Genomic DNA, 21,904 nt, shown 5'->3' with positions numbered 1-21,904 from the left:
GTGCCTTTAGAGGAATTGTTAATAAACTATTTCAGAAAATTTTGATACCACTTTTATAAAAAAATATAAAAAAATCGTAAAAAATTAATTATTCTTGTATTTTCCAATAAAAGTGTATCCTAAACCAATGTTTTTGTGGGTTTCAGTTAGTTCAACTAGTAAAGTCTCTAATAGTTGAATAAAAGATCTGATGTTCAATCCCCGTCTACACCAAAAACTGATTGATGTCTTGGTCTAATAATAAAAAGCTGTCATCAAGAGTGAACGCCATAGGTTAAAGCTCTCATTCTCTCTTTCAAAAAAAAAAAAAAACCCAATATTTTTAGGGCATTCCTTAAATTTTTCAATAAAAAAATGATGTTGATAATGATTTGAAGTAAAAATAAAATTACACCCATTACAATAGAGTCACAGACCGCTTCTAGGCCTAGGTCACTTAGACTAGGGGTGTGCATGGGTCGGGTTGGGTCAGGTTAAGAGGATTTTTTGACCCAACCCACTATGGTGGGTTAAAAAAAATTCAACCTAACCCAACCCAACCTATATGGGTCGGGTTGAACTCATGGGTTGGACAATTTTTTTATTTTATATTATTATTATTATTATTATTATTATTATTATTATTATTAAATTGAGTAGAAAAAAATATATCATACCTGCCACCTGAGTTAATAAACAAAATATATATTAATATATGAATTAATATTCCAACTCAATTATACATTAATATATGAACTAATATACATTAATATTGGCTTTTATATAGGATAGGAGGAAGAGTTGGTTATTTAAAAAAAATTATTAATTATATAATATATTTTAAATATATATTAAATATATGGGCGGGTTGGGTCGGGTTTGGCGGGTTTGAAATTTTATGACCCAAACCCAACCCAACCCACTATCAAAAAAAATTTTGTAACCCAACCCACCAAGCCCTAAAAACTGACCCAACCCAACGGGTTGGGTCGGGTTGGTTCGGTTTTGGCAAGTTGGTGGATTGGTTGCACATCCCTAACTTAGACCATGACCTAGATCTCCTACAGGAGAAGGCATCCAAAAGGGATGCAATATGTGGTATTTTTTTTTTAATCTAAAAAGTATTTGAGCTATAACTTCTTCTTCTTCTTTTCTTTTTTTTTTTTTTTTTTTTTTTTTTTTTTTTTTTTTAACTCTTAAGAAGATTATATATAAATCCTACTAAATATAGGTTTTACCCATTGATGTATTACCAATAACAAAAGGTACTTTTGACTCAAAAAAAAAAAAGTTACTTTAAATACTAATTTATTATTTTGTTGAAGTGTCACTAATTACATTTATTACATGTTAATGTTAATTTGTAAGTTTTTTTAAAAGGAAAATTTATAGCAATTTTAGCATTTTCTCAAAAAAATGATAGATTAATAGAAATTCAACCCAATCACCATTAAGTGAATTAGTGTGCGTTTGGATGTGGATTAAAATTATAAATTATTTCATTATTCAGCTTATTTTTGTTACTATTCATGGGCCCCATTGTAATTTTTGACACTATTCATGGGTCCCACTGTACTATTTCAACTAACTTTTACCTTTATCTACAGTACTTTTAATAATAAGTTTTTAATTTTAGCAAAATAAGCAGTATCTAAACAGATTTTTAGTAATTAAAAAGTAAGAACTATGAATTAAAAAAAAAATAGTATAGAATATAAACTAAATATTATTTAGGTGATATTTGAAAATAAGAAGATCTAATATATTTTTTTGAGAAGAATAAGAAAATTTATTTAAAGTTATTGCCTTAGGTCTCAAATTATATTAAACCTCTCCTAAATTAAAATTTATTACATATTACTTTAACAAATTAAAAAAAAAAAGTTACGAAATATTTTGTGCCTTTAACATTGTTTGAATTGTAAGGTAAAACGTACTATTTTAACTAAATGGTAAAATGTAAAACTTCTTTTATCGTAGCCAATGAGGAGAAGGCTTCTTCATTAATTTCAGTGACTCTCCTCCAAATGGATGAATTCAGATTTGACTCACTGGCTCTTCTTATGAGATGGTTTTTTTTTTCTTAATTAAAAAAAAAACCCACCTTTGTCATCTTAATTCTTTAGATAATATGATGTTGAAAATGTCAATCACAATTTATTTAACAAGGTGTTGATGGTAGGTTGTGAGTTGTGAGTGTTGACTGTTGAGTAATAAAAATGATGTTCCTATTTGAAAATAATAAGTTACCACTCACATCACAACTTGTTAAACACGAAGTGGAGGAGTTCAGTACAAATGACAGCTGAGATAATTGAGGCTACCATCAAATAATGGTTGGCCACTTGTGGAAAAGTTGTGGAGCAAAGTGCGATGAGCTTATGTTATGCTGAGAACGTGTACCTATCTTACGTAAAGGGCTTATTATAATAAATGTATATATGCTGGAAGGGGTGGACGTGGAACCCAATATGGTGATGCTTTTATTTTATAATTATTGAAGGAGGTAATGATTAGAGATGAACCGTCACACACATTTTCTTCGTTGGGTTTCTCACCAAGAAAAAAAAAAAAACATTTTCTTCGTTGGAAAAAGTTAACGGTGTCTAACGGCATCGGTTTAAAAATTATTTTTTAATTTTTTTTTATAAAAAATTACAGTTTTTTATATTTGGGTAAAATATCATTTTCGTTTTTAAATTATTACAAAAGTTCGTTTTTTGTTCCTGAAGTTTCAAAAGTTTTATTTTCGTCCCTAAACTTTTCCAAATGTACTGATTTTCGTCACTTCGTCTGTTTCTGTTAACTTATGTCTTATGTGGCTTGACGGAGTGCTGATGTGGTATCTAGCCTGGATTAAAATTATTTTGTTTAAAAATTACAAATATGTGGCAAATAATTATAGGGCACGTGAGAACCATTTTTTTAAAAGCCCAAAATTACCCCTCACTCCCTCAGTTGACCCTCACTTCCTCCTCTTGTGAATCACTGATTCTTCATTTGTGAAACCCTAATGCCCAAGCTCCACTATAATCGGTGACCAGAATCAACTAGTCCAAACTCGTCGGAGACCCTAACCGGTCAGCCTCCTCCCTTCGCCGACATTGAGGAGGTGAAATAAGGTTCAGAACTCCACCGTGAAGTTGCTGTTGAAATAAGGTTAAATTGTTCTTTTTGCTTTATAGCTTTATTGGAATGTACATATACATTTCTATAGCTTGATAGGTATGGATCAAAGTATATTGATTTATACGTTTCCAAGACAAAGTCTATTTTCAGGTTTTCAGTGTAAAGGATAAAAAGAAATGATCTATTTATTCTTTGTGCTATTTGTTGGGTTGCTAGCAGTTTTTTAATGAAAAGAAATTTAGGTTTTTCACTAGTTGTGCTATACAATTATGGGTTGTTAAATTATGGGTTGTTATTAGTTTTTTGTTCATAATTTATGGGTTGTTAAATTCTAGCTTTCCTTCATATTTGGAATTGAATGTTTCTTTTTGTCAATGCTTGGAATAGTTGGGACCATTTGTGGTTGCTACAGTAGATAGCTTCTATGAGTTTGGAATAATTGTGACCATTCAGTTTTTTTTGTTACTAAATTTTGTTGGGAATTAATATAGAGTTTAGCATCATTTTTGTTTTTCTTAAAGTTGGGTTTTATGTTGTTCTTGGCTAAAATCCTTTTTATGTTGTCTTAATTTTATGTTCAGATTGGATGAAGTGGCAACGAGCAAAGTATGTGCAGGTGCAACAAAGATAATTAAATTCAGCTCTAGAGAATCAAGTGGCATTGTGGCAGCAACTAAATTCTGGAAAATGGTGTATAAAATGGGATTGTTTCATGTAATAGGATGTACGTACAATTAATTGACATGAGTATGTAAGGAAGTGATGGGTATTGGCTTGTAAAATTTCACAATATAAGAATTATCTATGAATTTATATTTAGTGAAATTGATGTATCTGTGTGTGCTTTTGTTTGTGTACAAATAAGCAAATGTCCCTTTGTACATGTACAAGGATGCATATGGTTATCCATTTATTGCTTCTTGCCATTTATTGATGTTCCCTCATATATTTCCTTCCCTTTTGTATTTTCTATTAGTGTTACTTCCTCATTCCCAAGCACTATCATATTCCTTAATGGCCCCATTATCAACCTCTGCCCTCTCTCCCCCCTTTCTATTATTTGTATCTTTGTGCCCAAAGTCCTCCAAGAACGTCATGTATAGCTCAACTTCATGGTGCCCTCTAATAATTTCTACCATTTTCACAACATCATTGTCATATACTAAGGGCTTTAGCCTCCCACAAATGGTAAACCAAGATCCCTATATAACAACAAATTAAGGGGCCCATAACCAAACTATAATAATACTAATCATCTCGATCATTGACATTTCATTGGAATTGTAGTCTTCATGCTTCTTTATCTTCCCCCCATCATACCTGAATGGATTATTTTTAAATTTCCCACCATAATGAAGACATATGGTGAAATGAAAGTCTTCATCCATCCTATAACAAACAAAGTGTAAAAAGAAAGAAGTATCATGAATAGAAAGGAAAATATTGGACGAAGTACCTATCTATTACAAACTTCAAGTGTAACATCTACATTAATATTGCTAACAATCTTTTGATGAATTCAAGTAAATTTGTTTCGGTTATTCTGAGCCAATAATTCCTTGTGATATCATTAAAAAAATTAGTGGACTAAGTTGCATAATTGTTACCATGTGCAAATACTATATAGCAAGCCAAACAAAATTATTAGTCACTCAAATATAGCATGTGGTCCCTCAATATTTGATGGAGTCTTCAACACTAAACACTAGGGACCACTAAATCAAATTACGCCAATTTTTAAACATAAACCCTTGTCCCTTTTAGTAGCATAGCACACTCTATGTAAACCAATTTGTTATAGTGACAAAACTAAAAAGCTCTATATATATGACACACTTTTTCATTGGCCTTGCGGTTTGCCTCGTCACTTTTCCACTGGAGCAACTTTTGAAATATAAAAAACTCAGGTTTAAAGTGGACTGTTGTGTATTTTCATTACATTGAAAACCTGAAAATAGACTTTGTCTTGGAAACGTATAAATCAATATACTTTGACCCATACCCATCAAGCTATAGAAACATATATGTACATTCCAATAAAGCTATAAAGCAAAACCAACAATTTTACCTTATAAGTCAGTACGAGCTTTGATTTCAACAGCAGCTTCATGGCGGAGTTCTGAACCCTATTTCACCTCCTTAATGTCGGTGAAGGGAGGAGGCTGACCGTTTGGGGTCTCCGGCGGGTTTGGACTAGTTGATTCTGGTCATCGATTATAGTGGGGCTTAGGCGTTAGGGTTTCACGAATGAAGAATCAGTGATTCACAAGAGGAGGGAGTGAGGGGTAATTTTGGGCTTTTAAAAAAATGGTTCCCACGTGCCCTATAATTATTTGCCATGTATTTGTATTTTTTAAAACAAAATAATTTTAATCCAGGTCAGATACCAAATCAACACTCCGTCAGGCCACATAAGACATAAGTTAACGAAAACAGATGGAGGGACGAAAATCAGTACATTTGGAAAAGTTTAGGGACGAAAATAGAACTTTTGAAACTTTAGGGACGAAAAACGAACTTTTGTGATAGTTTAGGGATGAAAATGATATTTTACCCTTTTATATTTTCAATAAAAGTAGTATTAATTTTTTTAAAAATAATTGATTAACAAATACTTTAAAAGCATTTATTAAAAGGACCATTTTTTGTAACGTGACAATTAGCATGTATAAATCTGTTTGGGTACCTAATAATTCAAAGTTTAGAATGTTTGCCTTAATATAAGTGACCTTTTAAAGGTGCCTTCTCATTAATAATTCTTTATTGCTTATAAATTGACATCTGTTAGTAGGTTTCAGTTAGTTCAATTGGTAAAGTTTCTGATAGTTGAATAAGAGATCTAGAGTTCAATTCCCGCTTACACCAAAAACTGATTGGTGTTTTAGTCTGGTGATAAAGAGCTATCATCAGGAACGGACATCATAGGTTAAAACTCTCTAAAAAAAAAATTGACATCCATTATATACAAATTTTTATAGATTTTGCTGACCATAGAGAGAAAGTTGTATAGGATTCTCCAAGACTAGTACTTGTGTTGGAAAATCTTGATTTAATTGTATCTTAGAGATGATTTGATTAGCAATCTTAATCATGTTAATGTTGCGCAAATATTATCTTAAAGAAAAATTTCATTTTATGCCTCTAAGTAGGGCTGTCCACGGGTCGGGTTTGTGCCCAACCTAGAAACCGACTCGATTCACTTCGGGTTTCTCAGACTAGACTTGCAGCTGATACGTGAACAGAGTCGGTTCGGGTGGTCGGATTTTCATCGGGTACAGATCGGTTTTGGGTTGTGAGAAAATCTGCCAGATTTTATCAAAAGCCGTCGGATCTGGCGAGATCTGATCGGATCTTGATGAGATCTCGGTGGATCTCAAAGAGATTAGGCCGATCTCGGCGATATCTGGCTGGATCTCAATGAGATCTCAGCATATGTCAAAGAGATCAGGCTGAATCTTGACGGATCTCGCTTGAATCAGGCCTAATCTCAACAGATCGTACAGAAAATTGGCGACTTGCTGGTCAGATATGCTCGGGTCGGTTGAAAATTGGTTTCTTAGCCTCAAACTCGCTAACCGACCTGTCGTTTTTGGGTTCAAGAGGCAGAGACCCGCCGTCGACCGGTCACCGGCATCGGGTTGGCTGGTTCTCAGGCCGGATCGGACGGTTTTTGCGGGTAGGTCGGGTCTCGATTTTTCGTGGACAGCCCTACCTCTAAGCCTATTTCAATTCTTAGTTTTCAACTTTTCCTCAAATTTCCCAATAGAACTGGTTTTTATAGGATTGAATTCTCAAGATTTGTCCAATTGAACTCTTTTTATTTTATTTTTAATTAACAACACAATTTTTCGTAACAAAGATAAATGTAAAAAATTAACAAGAAGAAAAAAGAAATAAAATATTCCAAAAATTACATATCATTAATTACAAATAATGAATTTGCATGATTCTATAACTTGGTTAGATTGTATCCCAAATTTTGCTTATTTGGGAACAATGTCACCAAGCCATAGAATCATGCATATGCATTGTCTTTAAAATTTGTTCGTGTCACCCATAGTGATTACTTAGTGCATAGCGGTTACTTAGCCAATCAATTTCCCAAGACTATACAATATCATATACCTTCGTGTTTACACTTCCAAGTACTAAAGTTCAAGCAACCTTTCATTGCCAACAGAAAGAAGAGAGGAACCAGATTTATTCTTGTTTCAAAGAGCAAGAACGATCTGTGAGAGAGAGAGAGAGAGAGAGAGAGAGAGAGTTGTGAATTGAGAAAAGAAACGAAGTTACCCTCTTCCTTGGACAAATATATAAATCAGGCAGTTTCCAAAGCCCGCATCAGTAGCAAATGGCTATAAAGCCCAAACAAACTCATAGCCCAAGAATGAAAAGGTCTTTAGCATAAGAAAAATAAATATGATAAAAAAAAAGTGAATCAGGGGAAGGCACGGAGGTATTATATAGATAAGACCCAATCATTACACGAGGTCCTAAATAAATATACTAAAGAGAACCCACAAAATTGTACCAATCGAAAAAAGAGAACACTTCTTAGACAAAATCTAGGGTCATAATTTTTTTTCCACAAATTTTGTTATAACTATAACGTGACACATTATGAGTAGTGAAAAAAAAAAAGTAAATTTATTTGAAAGTGACAAATTGTGAATTTTGACAAATAAAATTGTGGTCCTAGAACCACTCCACTTCTAATTAATGTGGGACTCAAAAGAAAGTATTTGAAACACACAAAGTCCAGCTCTATAGAAATTTTAAACCAACGATGATGAGTTTTTCTTTGTGTCAAGCATATGACTTCGGGGTTTCACGCCATTTAGCTCAAGTTTTTCTAGGAATGTCAACAAGTTGGCTTTGGGACAATTTTTTTTTTCCTAACCCAAACCATCTAAGTATTTTACATACATACCCTTACTGTGAACTCAATGAACTACTGAATATTTTCAGCCTTACCTGATATGGCTAAGGCCTTTCCTTTATATAGAGTTGTACAGATTACAAGAATTTGAAATATAACAGAGTTTCAAATACAAACAGCTCTATCCTATTTTGAGTTTGAAAATACAAATAACTCTATCCTATCATAATCTGCAATTTTGTATTTCGTATCACATTATCATAACTAGGATACAACTGGTTTGGATATTGATTTGCTCTTATCCTTAACACTTACTAAACCCAATTAGATTTTGGGAATTACATATTAAATCCATCCTATTTACTATTTATATTTGAAAAACCCAAACCCACTCCAAGCCCATCCATATTTATCTTATCGTAAGTAGGACTGATATTGGGTCGGGTCGGATCGGGTTTACTGTGACCCGAAACCCGACCCGACAGAAATTGGGTTTAACTGCCTTAAAACCGACCCGACCCGATTTTTCGGGTCGGTAATCGGGTCGGTTTTCCGGGTCTCGGGTCGGGTCTCGGATTGGACTTTTTTTTTTTTTTTTTTTTTTTTTTTTTTTAAATGGAGGGCTGATGCAATTGGAATTATACCAGGCCTGACAGAATTCCAAGGTAATAATGATAAGCCCAATTTTTCATAACAAAACCAAATAAGCCCAAAGAATAATTTTACTATTTAAGCCCAAAGAACCAAAACCTGCATATCTACACTTGGGCAACGAATTTTTCATAACAAAATCAAATAAGCCCAAAGAATAATTTTACTATCTAAGCCCAAAGAACCAAAACCTGCATATCTACAATTAGGCAACGAAATTTCAAGGAATATTGGTAGATTGGTAGATACAATTCAAGCATAGAAAGTCTGCAAGTTCAGGAACTTACAGCCAAAACACTCAACACATACACATCCTTATTCAGCCAATATTTCCTAATAACTAGTACAAAAACCTGCTATCAACACTGCTGTTCCCATCAAAATAACCATCTGGGCTCCCAATGTTTTGATCAAAACAAGGATATAATTAAAAGAGAAAAAGATTGAAGATTCACCTATTCAAGTCTATGGCAATAGCAGAATTGCCAGACACATTAAGATGAACTTTCAGGGAAAAAACAAAAAAACAGAAAAGAATATCTTGAAGTAAACCAAATAATACAAAAAGGGCCAACCCACAAACACAAACAAAGAAGAAATTTTTAGACATCTCCAGATCATTGAACATCAAAATTACAAGCTAAAGTAATTACAAAAGAGCTTCCATTTCCAAACTCCAAGTGAAAGTTGCTCCAATATTTTCCACCTACAGCACCAAAGGGGAAAAATCAATAATAAACAAGTCATTTAACAGAATTCAAATTTCTAAGATATACTCATATCCCATTCAACATAACTAAGATCAAAACAACCAACCAGATCAAGAAAAACAATACTCACTAACAAGATCAGTCAAGATTTGTAATAGTACTTGATGGTGAAGGTGATGCTGCTGAAGGTGAAGCTAACTTTGCTTCCAAAAAAGCTTCAAAACATTTTAGAACAACAATATATATTAAATTCCAATTAATGTACTAACAAGATATATTAAATTTCAGTTAAAACACAAGTTAATAAATTTTAAGAACATTACATTTTCCATAATCTTCAAATAGCTCAACATCATCCATGGCTTGTCGAAGCGAAATTTGCACTAAAGATTGAAGCCAATTTTGAGTACATATAAGAGATTGTACCATCTCAGGAGCAAGTGAACTACGGAATGGGTCTAGTATACGTCCTCCCGTACTAAATGCCGACTCAGAAGCCACAGTAGAAACAGGTACAGCCAACACATCTCGTGCTAGTCGAGATAGTATACTATACTTATTAGTATTATACTTCCACCAAGCCAGTATATTAAAAGTTTTGTCATTTTCCCCTTCAATATTCTCCATTAAGTATTTTGCAACCTCATCTACACACCCAACAGGTTGTTTTCCTTGCCTAAAAGCCTTGTATTGAGAGGCAATAAATCTATCTGGATCATCATCATCATCATCATCAACATCAACACTAACACCTTCCATCCTTGATATCTCACTCGCACTTTGTATAGACACATATGATGAATGAGTTGAATTATAATGCTCATACAAGCGTTTCAATACACTTTCCACAAGGTCAGTGATAACCTTAGCAGCATTCTCCCCATACAAATTTGATAAACAATAATTCAAATAATCTACCTTCTTTCGAGGATCAAGCACCACAGCAACATATAAAAGCACATTTCCCTTCTTTGATGAATCCTTCCCGCTCCCCCAATACTTGTCAAACTTCTCTTTCATTGTTTTTGCCATTGAGTACAAAAAATGGTCCTCACTCCTAGAAAAGAGATCTATCTTTCTTTTAATCATATATATCTCATCAAAGAAAGCATTTGATGTCACATACAAGGAACCTGAAAACCTCTTTGTGGCATTATAAAAAAGTTTCAAAAACTTAACAAATTTTCTACAAGTCTCCCAATCATCCTCATTTGGAGGTCTCCTATCATAGTTCCCATCCCGAAAATGTAAAATATATTCAAGATCTTCATATTCCATCCGCTTGAATGCATGTTCAAACTTTTCAGCATTTTCCAACATTTTATAGGTAGAGTTCCATCTAGTGGCCACATCTAAACATAGAATAGCCTTTGACTCTATTTTCATTTTCTCCACACACCTCTTGAAGGTTTGTAACCTATTTGGAGAGGCTTTCACATATCTAACCGCATGACGCACCCTATCAATGGACTTATTATGATGTTTTAAGCCATCGGTCACAATAAGATTCAGGATGTGAGCACAACACCTCACATGAACAAATTCATTCCCTAAAACAGTACCTTTCCACCTATTAGTAGCTTCTTTCAAGTAACTAATGGCTACATCATTTGAGGAAGCATTATCCACCGTCAAGGTGAAAATCCCCTCAATATTCCACTCTTCTAAACAAGATTCAACCATTTTGCCAATGGTTTTCCCCTTATGGTTATCAACAATACAAAAATTCAAAATTCTTTTATGTAACTTCCAATCATCATCTATAAAATGACAAGTAAGACACATGTAATTAAAATTTTGTATTGAAGTCCATGTGTCAATGGTAAGGCAAAGCCTACGACCTCTCAAGGCATTTCTCAACTTATCCTTCTCTTCAAAATAAATCCGACTCACATCTTTAGCTACCGTGAAGCGAGATGGGATATTAAAATTAGGTTGGAAGACATTACAAAACCTTCTAAATCCTTGATTCTCTACAAACCTAAATGGAAGCTCATCCAATATGATCATTTCAGCAAGAACTTTTCTACCTACAACATTTGTAAAAGTCCTAGGCACTAGATTTCCCTCCTCTACATCCTTGGACAATGGGTCTTGTCCATCATGCAATTCATTATAAAGATATTCAGGACAAATGGGTGTATGGTTTTTTAAATTAGAAGTCCCATAAATTTTGCTATCAGCCATGTACTCCTTGCTACAATATATACATCTAGCCTTAGTTCTACCTTCCTCATCTATAAACTTCTCAAAGTGGTCCCAAGCCGTTGATGGTGATTTTCTTTTATTAGGATTAGAAGAAGATATCACCTGCGGTGGACGAGGAGGTCTCATGGTTGGTCTTGTAGTGGCAACATTAGGTTGTGTAGGCTCCATTGAATCCATGACCTAGTACCACACAAAACAAATCAATCATTAAACAATGCATTCACAAAAGAAAAACATAGAGATGTATATGTATAAAAGCATAATCATTTGTTTATAGTTCTATTAGAGCAGTAGCAACTATTACAATTCATTAAAAAAAAGAAAAAAAAAAGAAACTCAAGAACTCCAAACACTTCAACTGATAGAAATTTACATAATCAAAAAATGAGTCCTGTTCAATGTCTTAGGCAGCCTACTGCAATGTCCTAATTCTACTTTTCTTTGATAGTCTTAAAACCAAATCTTTTTTTATAATATACATAGGAAACGAGTATTCTGATCATCCTAATACGTTTGCAAAACTAAAACACTAAAAAAAGAGGAATGCCATGTATATAAAAATGCATACAACTTAATGATGGAAAACAGAAGAAGAAAAGCAAGAGAAAGCTCAAATTCTAATCAAAAGGAAACACTTTTTGCAAGCATGAACATATGAATATAGGTGCAGGTATGTAATGTATTATGTATCACCAAGAATATAATGTATTATGCAGGTATGTAATGTATTATGTATCATCAACTTAAAAAAATGATGACATAGAGAGATACAATATATTATAATATAGCAAGCAATATAAAAATTGAAGAACAAAATCTTGATAAACAAAACGTATTCATTAAACTAATTAGAAAGGCAAAGACTCATATGGTCAGATTCATATCATAATTAAAAAAAAAAAAACCATATGCCCATTATCATATGTATAACAAAACTTAAATCTAAATGTCCATATGCTTGAGTTTATTTGGTTGTGTTGAGAAGTGAGTTAACGTATTGATTTGAGAGAGGGCAGTGTAGGCTAGCAGCAATAGGGAGAATTTCTAAAGATAGCTTCTTGAGATTGAGATAAATGGAAAAAATGTTAGTTTTTTGTTTGAAGAAGTGACTAAATGATGCTCTTTTGAAACAGTTGTTATTATCCATTGGGTATGCAACAAATCAAGGGGGCCAGCTAGTTATAATTAGGTGTACTATAAAAGCTGTGTTACTAGAATAACATATGAGAAATTAATCAAATTAATCAATACTAAGAACTTTGGAATTTGGATTATGCATTATTGGTCAAATTCTGATACACACATCATTTTGTGCACACATCCGTGCACATGTAAATAGGAACTGAAATCGTGAGTGATAGTGACCAAAGCTTTCAAGGATTTTTATGACCTACAGCTTCACTTGATTTTAGATTGAAACTTTCTGGAAGACCACTAAAAGTGACAATTTAGCTATAGCTGGAATGCAGCTTTATAATTTCTTTCACATGTTAGATCTAAATATGAGCCTAAATGAGACAATGACTATACTCAGACAAGTCTCCATATTCGAGCGTAAAAACTGTAATGTGGGGACATTTAATTCTCAGACCATATGCTCAAAAGGTAATGTCTTTGGCTGAGATCATATACTATGCTAATTATTTGTGTTGCCCTCAATCATTGTACCAAACCTTTTATATAATAAATTCAATATAAAAACTCACCCTCTGTAATAGTCCTTGGGAATATACACGTCCCTGACAGCTCCAAATCTCTCAAATAGAACTCGAAGTTCTTCTGGCCTGCAAAAAGAAGCAAACAATAAAATAACCAACTTGTTTTGACACACCAAGGGAGGAATCTTTCACCTCCAAAACAAAAATAAACAACTACCCACAAAAAATTACCAAGGGAGCATCATTTTTTTTAATGAATTTGGATAAATGCCTTTTATTCCTGAATTTGGAAATGAGACTAATCTAAAAATTAACCACATAAAGGCTGGATCAAACAAGTAACAGCCGAATAACAAAGTTCATAGATGATGAAGCAACTAACCAATGATAAACAACAACAAAAACCCACATACCCCATCAGATCAGAGCTCAAACTGAATAGAAAAACACAATAAAAAAATTTAAAATACAAAGAAAACCCATTAAAATTCTAAGAAATTAAGAACGACCCAGATCAGGAAACATGATCATAAATCAAAAAACATTTTTAAAAAATGACTTTGATTTTATCAAATCCACAAGCGATAAAAGAAAATATGAATCTTAAAAAAAAAAGACAGAAGCTGTTAAAAATGAACGGAGCATTTTTAAAAAATGACTTTGATTTCACTAAACGAGTAAAAGTGTGTGAGTAAAACAGAAGCAAACTCAAAGTTCCTCCTCTTACCGATACTCACTGTTCCCTTACCCTCTTACCCATTTTCAAAACACACACAGATAGAAATATCAGACACACACAAACAAAACAACACTATCACACACACCCAAACAGAACAACACGGGAAGGATGACTTACACAGAGATAACCGAGCCCTGAGGGAGGCGGAGAGAGAACCACAAGGCAGAGAGCTGAGGGAGGCGGCTTGAAACAGAGTAGGGTTTGATTCAACAAAAAAAAAAAAATTCGGGTTCAGAGTAGTATATTTATCTGACCCGACGCCCGACCCGAAACCGACCCTAACCCGAAAATAACCCGAAAATGAGACCCGAAACCCGACCCGAATATTCTCAGACCCATCCAAAACCTCTCGGTTCGGGTCGGGTCGGGTCGGGTTTTCGGGTGGGCCGGGTCCTTGCTCAGTCCTAATCGTAAGTTGGATGGTTGGATCAGATCGGGTTAACCTAAATATTATTTGACTAATTTAAGCATTTGTAAATACTTTTACACTAAATTAAAAAGCACCTAAGAGATAGAGATTGAGATGCATGGTTTGTGTAAATAAAATTAACATTAGAGTTATTTTAGTATTTTAAATACATAATCGGATTCGGTTTAAACCCACTTCAAACCCATTCAAACTGTCTCACAACCATATGATTAAGGGCTGAATTAATGAAAATTCAACTAAACCTGATCTATTACCCTCCCTAGTTTCTTCTACTGAATGGTGGTGTGTTTGCAAGTAACAAGTAGGTAGGAATAGTTTTACTTTTATTGGCTTGTTTGTCACACCTCTGATGGAATTTTAAAGATGCATCTCAAGGCCTTAAACAAGGTTCTCTGCTAACTGCTACTAATCTATATCATTTTTTGTGTTTCACTTTATATTGCACTAATTATAAGTTGTCATGTGTGATGCGTTTGATCTTTGTCTATTTTAAACTTTGATTATTTTGTAAGGAAAGTAGAAATAATACATGACAAACCGTGATTGGTGGAGTATAAAATGAAACACAAAAAGTAGTGCAAATTAAGGATCTGCATTCTTAAATCAAAATTACAAAACCTTAACCATGTTGACGCAACCTATTTTAGGTATACAAAAGCCATGCACTCTACTACCAGTCTACCAGCAAGGAACCAGCCTAGTAGAAATAGGATTTTCCTTGGCACCCATGTCATTCAAGGAAAATTTACTTGCTAATTAAATCCATTGCTGATTTAGAGATGACACCAGTAACAGCACAATCCAAGGATCCATGCCCTGCCTTAGGAATTGACAGATACAATTTATGCTCCTTGAAATAGAGTATTATTGTTTGGTAAGTCTTTTTGTTTCAAATCTTTACATCAACTTCTGTTGGGAACGAAAAATTCAAAGCTAGTATATGCACATGTTTTATGAGTTAATGTATATACTATATGCTCTTTCATTTTTTTTACTATGTAGGTACCTTACTTATGTCCCCTTATTATATCCTAAGTAAATTCATATTAATTATCCTTGATTCAAGCATAATACATAATCCCATGTAAACAAACCATTGGGTATATAATAAAACATCAATACAAAAATTGAAATATCCAAAATTTTCATAATACAACCTGGTATTTTATTCAGTATATTTTAGGAGAATCTACTAAATATTAGGGGTGGTAAAATTGGACACGACCCGTAAACCCGATACGACACGACACGAAATTAGTAGGTTATGGGTTGAGGTTTAATGGGTTAGTGTCATATTCGGATTGACATAACTGACACGTTTGATAAATAGGTTGGGTTAGTGTTCAACATATGGAACTCGTTTGACCTGTTTGACCCGTTTAATTAAATGACATTTTACTAATATACCAATCAAACCCAAGGTACATAAACTTATTAGTTGTTGTGGTTTATTTTCTTTGACATATTGTGATTGATTATTTGTAATATTTAGATATGCTTTAGTTTTGAATGATTATTTGTGATGCAATTACTCGTTAGTTTTGAATTTTATATTAAAAATATTTATTTGTTTGTTTTTTCATAATTTTTTTTTTTTTATTTTGATAAAATTTGATAAACAGGTCGACACGACTAACCCGTTTAATAAATGGGTTGTGTTAGGGTTGATGAATCTTGACCCGTTTAACAAACATGTCAGGTTAGTGTTGACCTATATAGTTGAATACTCAATAATTGACACGACACGAATCCAACATGCGAACACGAATTGCCCTCCCTACTAAATATCAATATCGACCGAAACACTTGAAAACTTTGACCATTTTCATGTTTTGGGGTCTTGCTAATGGAAAACACCCCCAAGGCACCTACTAAATTTGTGGGATGTGGTTAGGACGTATTAAATGAGCCAAATTATTATCCTTAACTTAGATTAATTACTCTGGATTTGTGACAAATATAGCAAGCTAGATCTTATTTTTATGTTTAAGGCCAGCACACGGGCTTTTAGCTTTGACAAATGTTTCAAGCTCACTCTGTAAAGCCCACATATAGATTCATGAACAAGCTCAAATAGGCTCATTCTTTATCCCTCAAACCACAACCCTTCAATTGCCCAATTAAAATACAAGGCCCAAGCCATCAAAATGATGTGTGAACATAAATCTCTACTCTCGAGTTATAAACTATGAATCCATTCCATCTTCGTTTTTTCTTTTCGATGAGTAGATAGCATTTCATCTTCGTTTAATTATCTATCATATCCACTTCATTAAGGATTTATACAGAGCAAGTTATTGACTTACACTGTAAATAGGACACGGCTTGTGTCCAGTGGAAATTTCCACTGGACACGTCCGGATTCAGACACGTGTCCAATTTTCACTAGACACGTTCGGATTCGGACACGTGTCTACCATCCAACGTGTCCAGTGGAAACTTCCACTGGACACAAGTCACACCCAAATTGTAAATATCATCTCTGATCAATGATAGATATAATTAACACTAGATTGCTACCTTTGAACTAAGATTTAAGGCCATTTCATATCAAGTCCTTGATGTTCTATTCTGAAGATTACAATTATACGTAATAAATAAAAAGCATAGATGTCATATCACATTGGCCCAATAATATATTTAATTGAGAACACAACTGGTTTAAATTTTATTTTTCCCCTCCTCTTTCAAAAGATTGTGAGAGAGAAAGATAAGAAAATAAAATCATACCCTAAACACAAGAATGGTTCCTCCTGAGAGCCGGTTCTATGGTATAAGCAAAAGAGGCAATCAACTAAGGCCCCCAATAGAAAAAACTCCATAGTTTTAACAAATAATATTTTTTCTTTCATTGTAATAGTATTAATTGAGCACAAATTTTAGAAAATAAATAAAATAATATTTAAAAAAAGAAAAATGCTACGTTTATAATATTTTTTTATAATACTTTCACAATAAATCTTATATGGCAAATTGTTACCGACTCTAATTGTTGGTCAAAAAAGTATTTTCAGAACCAATAACAACTTAACATCTAAGATTTGTTGTAAAAATGTTGTGAATGTAGCATTTCTAAAAGAAAGAAAAGAAAAAAAGAGCAATAAACAAAAATTTTAGCAACATTTTTTTACAACAATTGAGTAGGTCCACTATTAACTTACCACTATCAATTTGTCATATCAACAATAGGTGTGAAAAGTTTTTTCAAATTTTTTGTCTATAAACTTCCTAAAAAAAATCTACAAGGTTCATGTCAATTAGTAATTTTTCTAAAACAAGAGAATATAGTTTAAGTAATAATTAAATTATTTTTTTTAAAAAGTCATATTTAAATATATAAAAGACCTTAATTCATTTTCGGCCTTACATATCTAAATATATCAAGCCGCCCAGTTCCTACAAATTTTTACTGTCAAGAAGTATATGGTACATATATTACACGTAAAATATCTCACAAGATATGGGATCCACGAATGTATATGGTCACCACTGTCTGTAAGGCATCCATTATACCCAATCCATATACAAGTAAATTTCCCAATCTTTAAGGAACAAACCTCAAACATCACTAAAAATTTGTACAATTCACGTGCATTGAGAAAGAGATCTACCTACTTGTGGTGGTGTACACAATAAATTAATGACATAATATTGTGAGTCACAATACTATGAAAGTACGATGACATGCGTTCACTACTACGACCTCCCGTATCTAATGTTCTAAAAATGAAATCACTTTCTTCCAATCGATATTTAACCAGTCAACCACTAATTTGAGAGGTCTAATATCATCATCATCATCATCATCATCATCATCATCTTCTTCTTCTTCTTCTTCTTCTTTTATTATTATTATTTTTTTATGTAAGTATCTAGAACTCGTCAAATATCTGATTATTCTCGGACTATGTAATAAAATTAGAGTTGTAAATGAATCAGGATATTCATGAACAACTATAGCTCAACTCGAGGAAAAAACTTGTTTATGTTCGTTTTTTTAGTAAATAAGCTAAGTTCAAGCCCAACTTTAGAGTTTAGACTGATTATTAGACGAGTTAAGTTCAAACATAATAATGTGTTCATGAACAAATTTGTGAACATGAGAACTTGAGTTAATTATATATAATACTATATATATTCCTGTCTAAAATATATTTATATAGACTTGAAATTAGATTATATAAATTTGTAAATTGGTTTATATGATATAAAATTATTATTTGTAATTTATTCATAACATAAATAATGTATCTGGAGTAAAAATTTGTATATTCGTGAAGGGATAAAACATTTTAGTCATGGTTTTACTATATACATAAAAATCATAATAAGTTAATCATATAACTTGTGAACAACCTTGAACTTGCTCGACAAGTAGATGAACCAATCTTAAACATATAATTAACAAGTAGATGAACCAATCATTCAAGTGTCCGTTTAGACTTGGACCTAGTTACTCTTTTTTTGTTGCACTGTGTTTTATGGTTTTTGACTCTTGGATGGGTTTTTAGAGTTATTTTTTTCCCTCTAAATTCTGAATTTAATCCTCTTGAATCCAAATATTCTTTTAAACACTTAGTTGGAGATAACTAAATAGTTATTTAAAATTCATGAACTTTCTAGTTGTTTCAAACTCTTAAGAGTTTTTTTTTGGGCATGCATTCCCACAATTTTCATGACAATCCAATGAAATTATGCTACTTATTTAGTTATTCTTAATATTTTTACAGACCAATCATGATTATTTAGTGATAATTATATGTGATTCACCTTGATTTGTATGGATAGATATTAAACGATTACAATTTTTTTTTTTTTGATGGGAACGATTACAATTAATCCAATTATAACTTTTGATTTGGCGGTCCAATTTAAGCATATGATATATTATTCTAATAATTTAAACTTTGAGATTTATTTTCAATGATGTCTAAGAAGATAGAAAAAAAAAATGATAAAAATTACAATTTTGCCCCTCTGATCTGAAATGATTATTTTGCTCTTTAATAGGGGTTGCAAAATAGGGTGTCTAAACCCATCATTGTTGGAAACACAAACTATTCCACTCCTTGCTCCATGAGGAAATAGAAATTGTATGAAAAATTATTTTGTGTGACCCACAATTCAGGTAATGTAAATAAATAACAAAACACATATGAATCGATGCATTTGATTGCTTTTTCCTCATCTCAAGAAAGTGATCTTGAACTAGGACATAGATTCTAAAAGTTAAAAAATATATTTTTACATGAGATTCCTTCTGGAGTATGATAGTTCGGTGGTAATGACATTTTTTTTAATAATTTTTTACTCCATATTTGATTCGAATTCCACCTCCCCCTCCCCTACAATTTACCTATCTTAAAAAAAAAAAATCTTTAGACAAAATAAAACTATATTTTGTTCAAAATTCCTAGCTATGATTAAGGCTTTGTTTTATTTATTTATTTATTTTTATTTTAATTATCCAAGTTGTCAAGATTGTGTTTACACTTAAATGTAAGGTAAAAACACATGTAACAAAAATGAAAAATTTGATGGGAAAAATTTATTCCATTGTAGTCTAGTGATTGAAATAATAATAATAATAATAATAATAATAATAATAATAATTATTATTATTATTATTATTATTATTGATGATGTTGAGAATCGTCAGTAAGCTGCACAATCCTTATGTGCTCTAGACAAAATCCTATACAACACAGAAAAACAAGAAGACCTTACAGATAGTACCAGTGTGGTACCGGCCAAATATCTTCCGAATATTAAGTTAGAGAATTCTTCACAACTTTAAAGTGGCAGAGTTGGGGTAAATTATGCGTACCTTGTTTTTGAGGGCTTGAGGTTTTTATAGTAGTATAGAACCGATTCCTATTTATTGGGAAAAAAGATCTTTCCTTATAGGAAAGATCCTAATAAATGTAAGCATTTTGCAGGATTCTTTCCATATAGGGACTCCATTGACTAGGGGCTATCGTAGGGCGCAAGATATTTCCATGTAGGATTCCTTGGAGTTTACTTAAGCCATATGGGTGCCACGTGGCCTCGGTATCCAGCGGCCTCGAGCCCATGTACCTAGAATTTGTCCATATAGGAGGACCATCAGTCTATTATGGGGGACCATCTGTCATGTGATCTCTCTGTCCAGTACCTTAATCCGTCGTCTTATTTTTGATATCCCATTAATTTAGTACCGTCAGGTTTATTTGAACGGGTCCGTCAACCTTAATTTTTATCCTCTTTAGTTGTGCCCTCACTCCATGGGTCCGTCACCCTCATACATGGACACACTTGTGGAGTGATGATCTAACTTAGCCCCTGAGAAATGTGTTTTGATTGACAGGCTAGCCTAGGGCCATAAATGCCGTAAGGGCATGTGTCACACTTTTAGTGACTGATTACTCGGACCGAAGCGTCCCTTTGTCTTTCGTGCCGTTTCCTATATATATATGCTGCATTTCCCTTCATTTTTCACTTTTCATCACAAATTTCCAGTTAGAGCGCTATCGTCTTCTACCAGAAATCAACATATTGTTTGCTTTTTTAGACAGATCGCTACCATCTTCTATTTTCTCCGTCGTCTCTTTGCATCGTTTACCCCTGTAAGTATTCCTTGCCTTAAGCTGAACTTTATTATATATATATTTTTGCTTTTTCTTTAATATTGCATGTCCGTCCACTATGTAGAATTGTAGGGTTTTAAGGTTATCCGTGATGTGTAGGTGACAAATATCTAGTGAGGCGTCGAGTGATCGATCATGTGTCCGTGACGGGGCGGGCTACGATGAGGTGTATTTGTCAGGTCAGGATAACCCTGGCACCTCCTATGATGAATGAGTTCCGTCCTCCAACTAATCTTCTGCAGAGGGGGATGAGGATGTGAATGTGGACGGGTCAGAGGGTGGCTCAAATGAGGACTTAGTTAGTGCTGAACCCCATTCCCAATCCATCATAGGACTTGATGGCCTTAGGCAGTTCATTCTTCTTCCTTTATGGACGATGAATGACTTCAGGTCTACCATCAAGCAAAATCACTTTGATACCCTTAGGGAAAAATACCAGATTCCTGTCAACATACCAATCTGTCTACCATACAAATTTGAAAAATGCTATTACCGGGGTGTCGATGACGTCGGAGTGTACGGGCAAATGTTTAAAGCAGGACTTAGGTTCCCACTAAGCGCTCTTCACCATTGCCTTCTCCAATACCTTGGGCTAGCCATCACCCAAGTCTCTCTGAAAGTCTAGAGGGTTTTTCTTGACGTAAAAGTCTTGTATGAAGTTCTTTCAAAGGGGGCACGCAAGTTGACGGTGGAGGAATTCTTCCATTGCTACCGTCCATCTAAGATCTTCCAATCTAGGGGAATGTACAGCTTCCTACCAAGGAAGCCGTCTTTTAGGTTAGTGTGTGAGACCCTCGACTCAAATAGGAACTGGAAGAGTCGGTACTTCTTCCTTGAGGGGGACGACTAGATGTGCCACCTTGATGACCAGGAGTTCATGCCAGTGGACAAGATT

The sequence above is a fragment of the Quercus lobata genome, chromosome 9 (assembly GCF_001633185.2).
Source record: "Quercus lobata isolate SW786 chromosome 9, ValleyOak3.0 Primary Assembly, whole genome shotgun sequence".
In the NCBI taxonomy this organism is placed as follows: Eukaryota; Viridiplantae; Streptophyta; class Magnoliopsida; order Fagales; family Fagaceae; genus Quercus; species Quercus lobata.
This window is presented reverse-complemented; position numbering follows the sequence as displayed.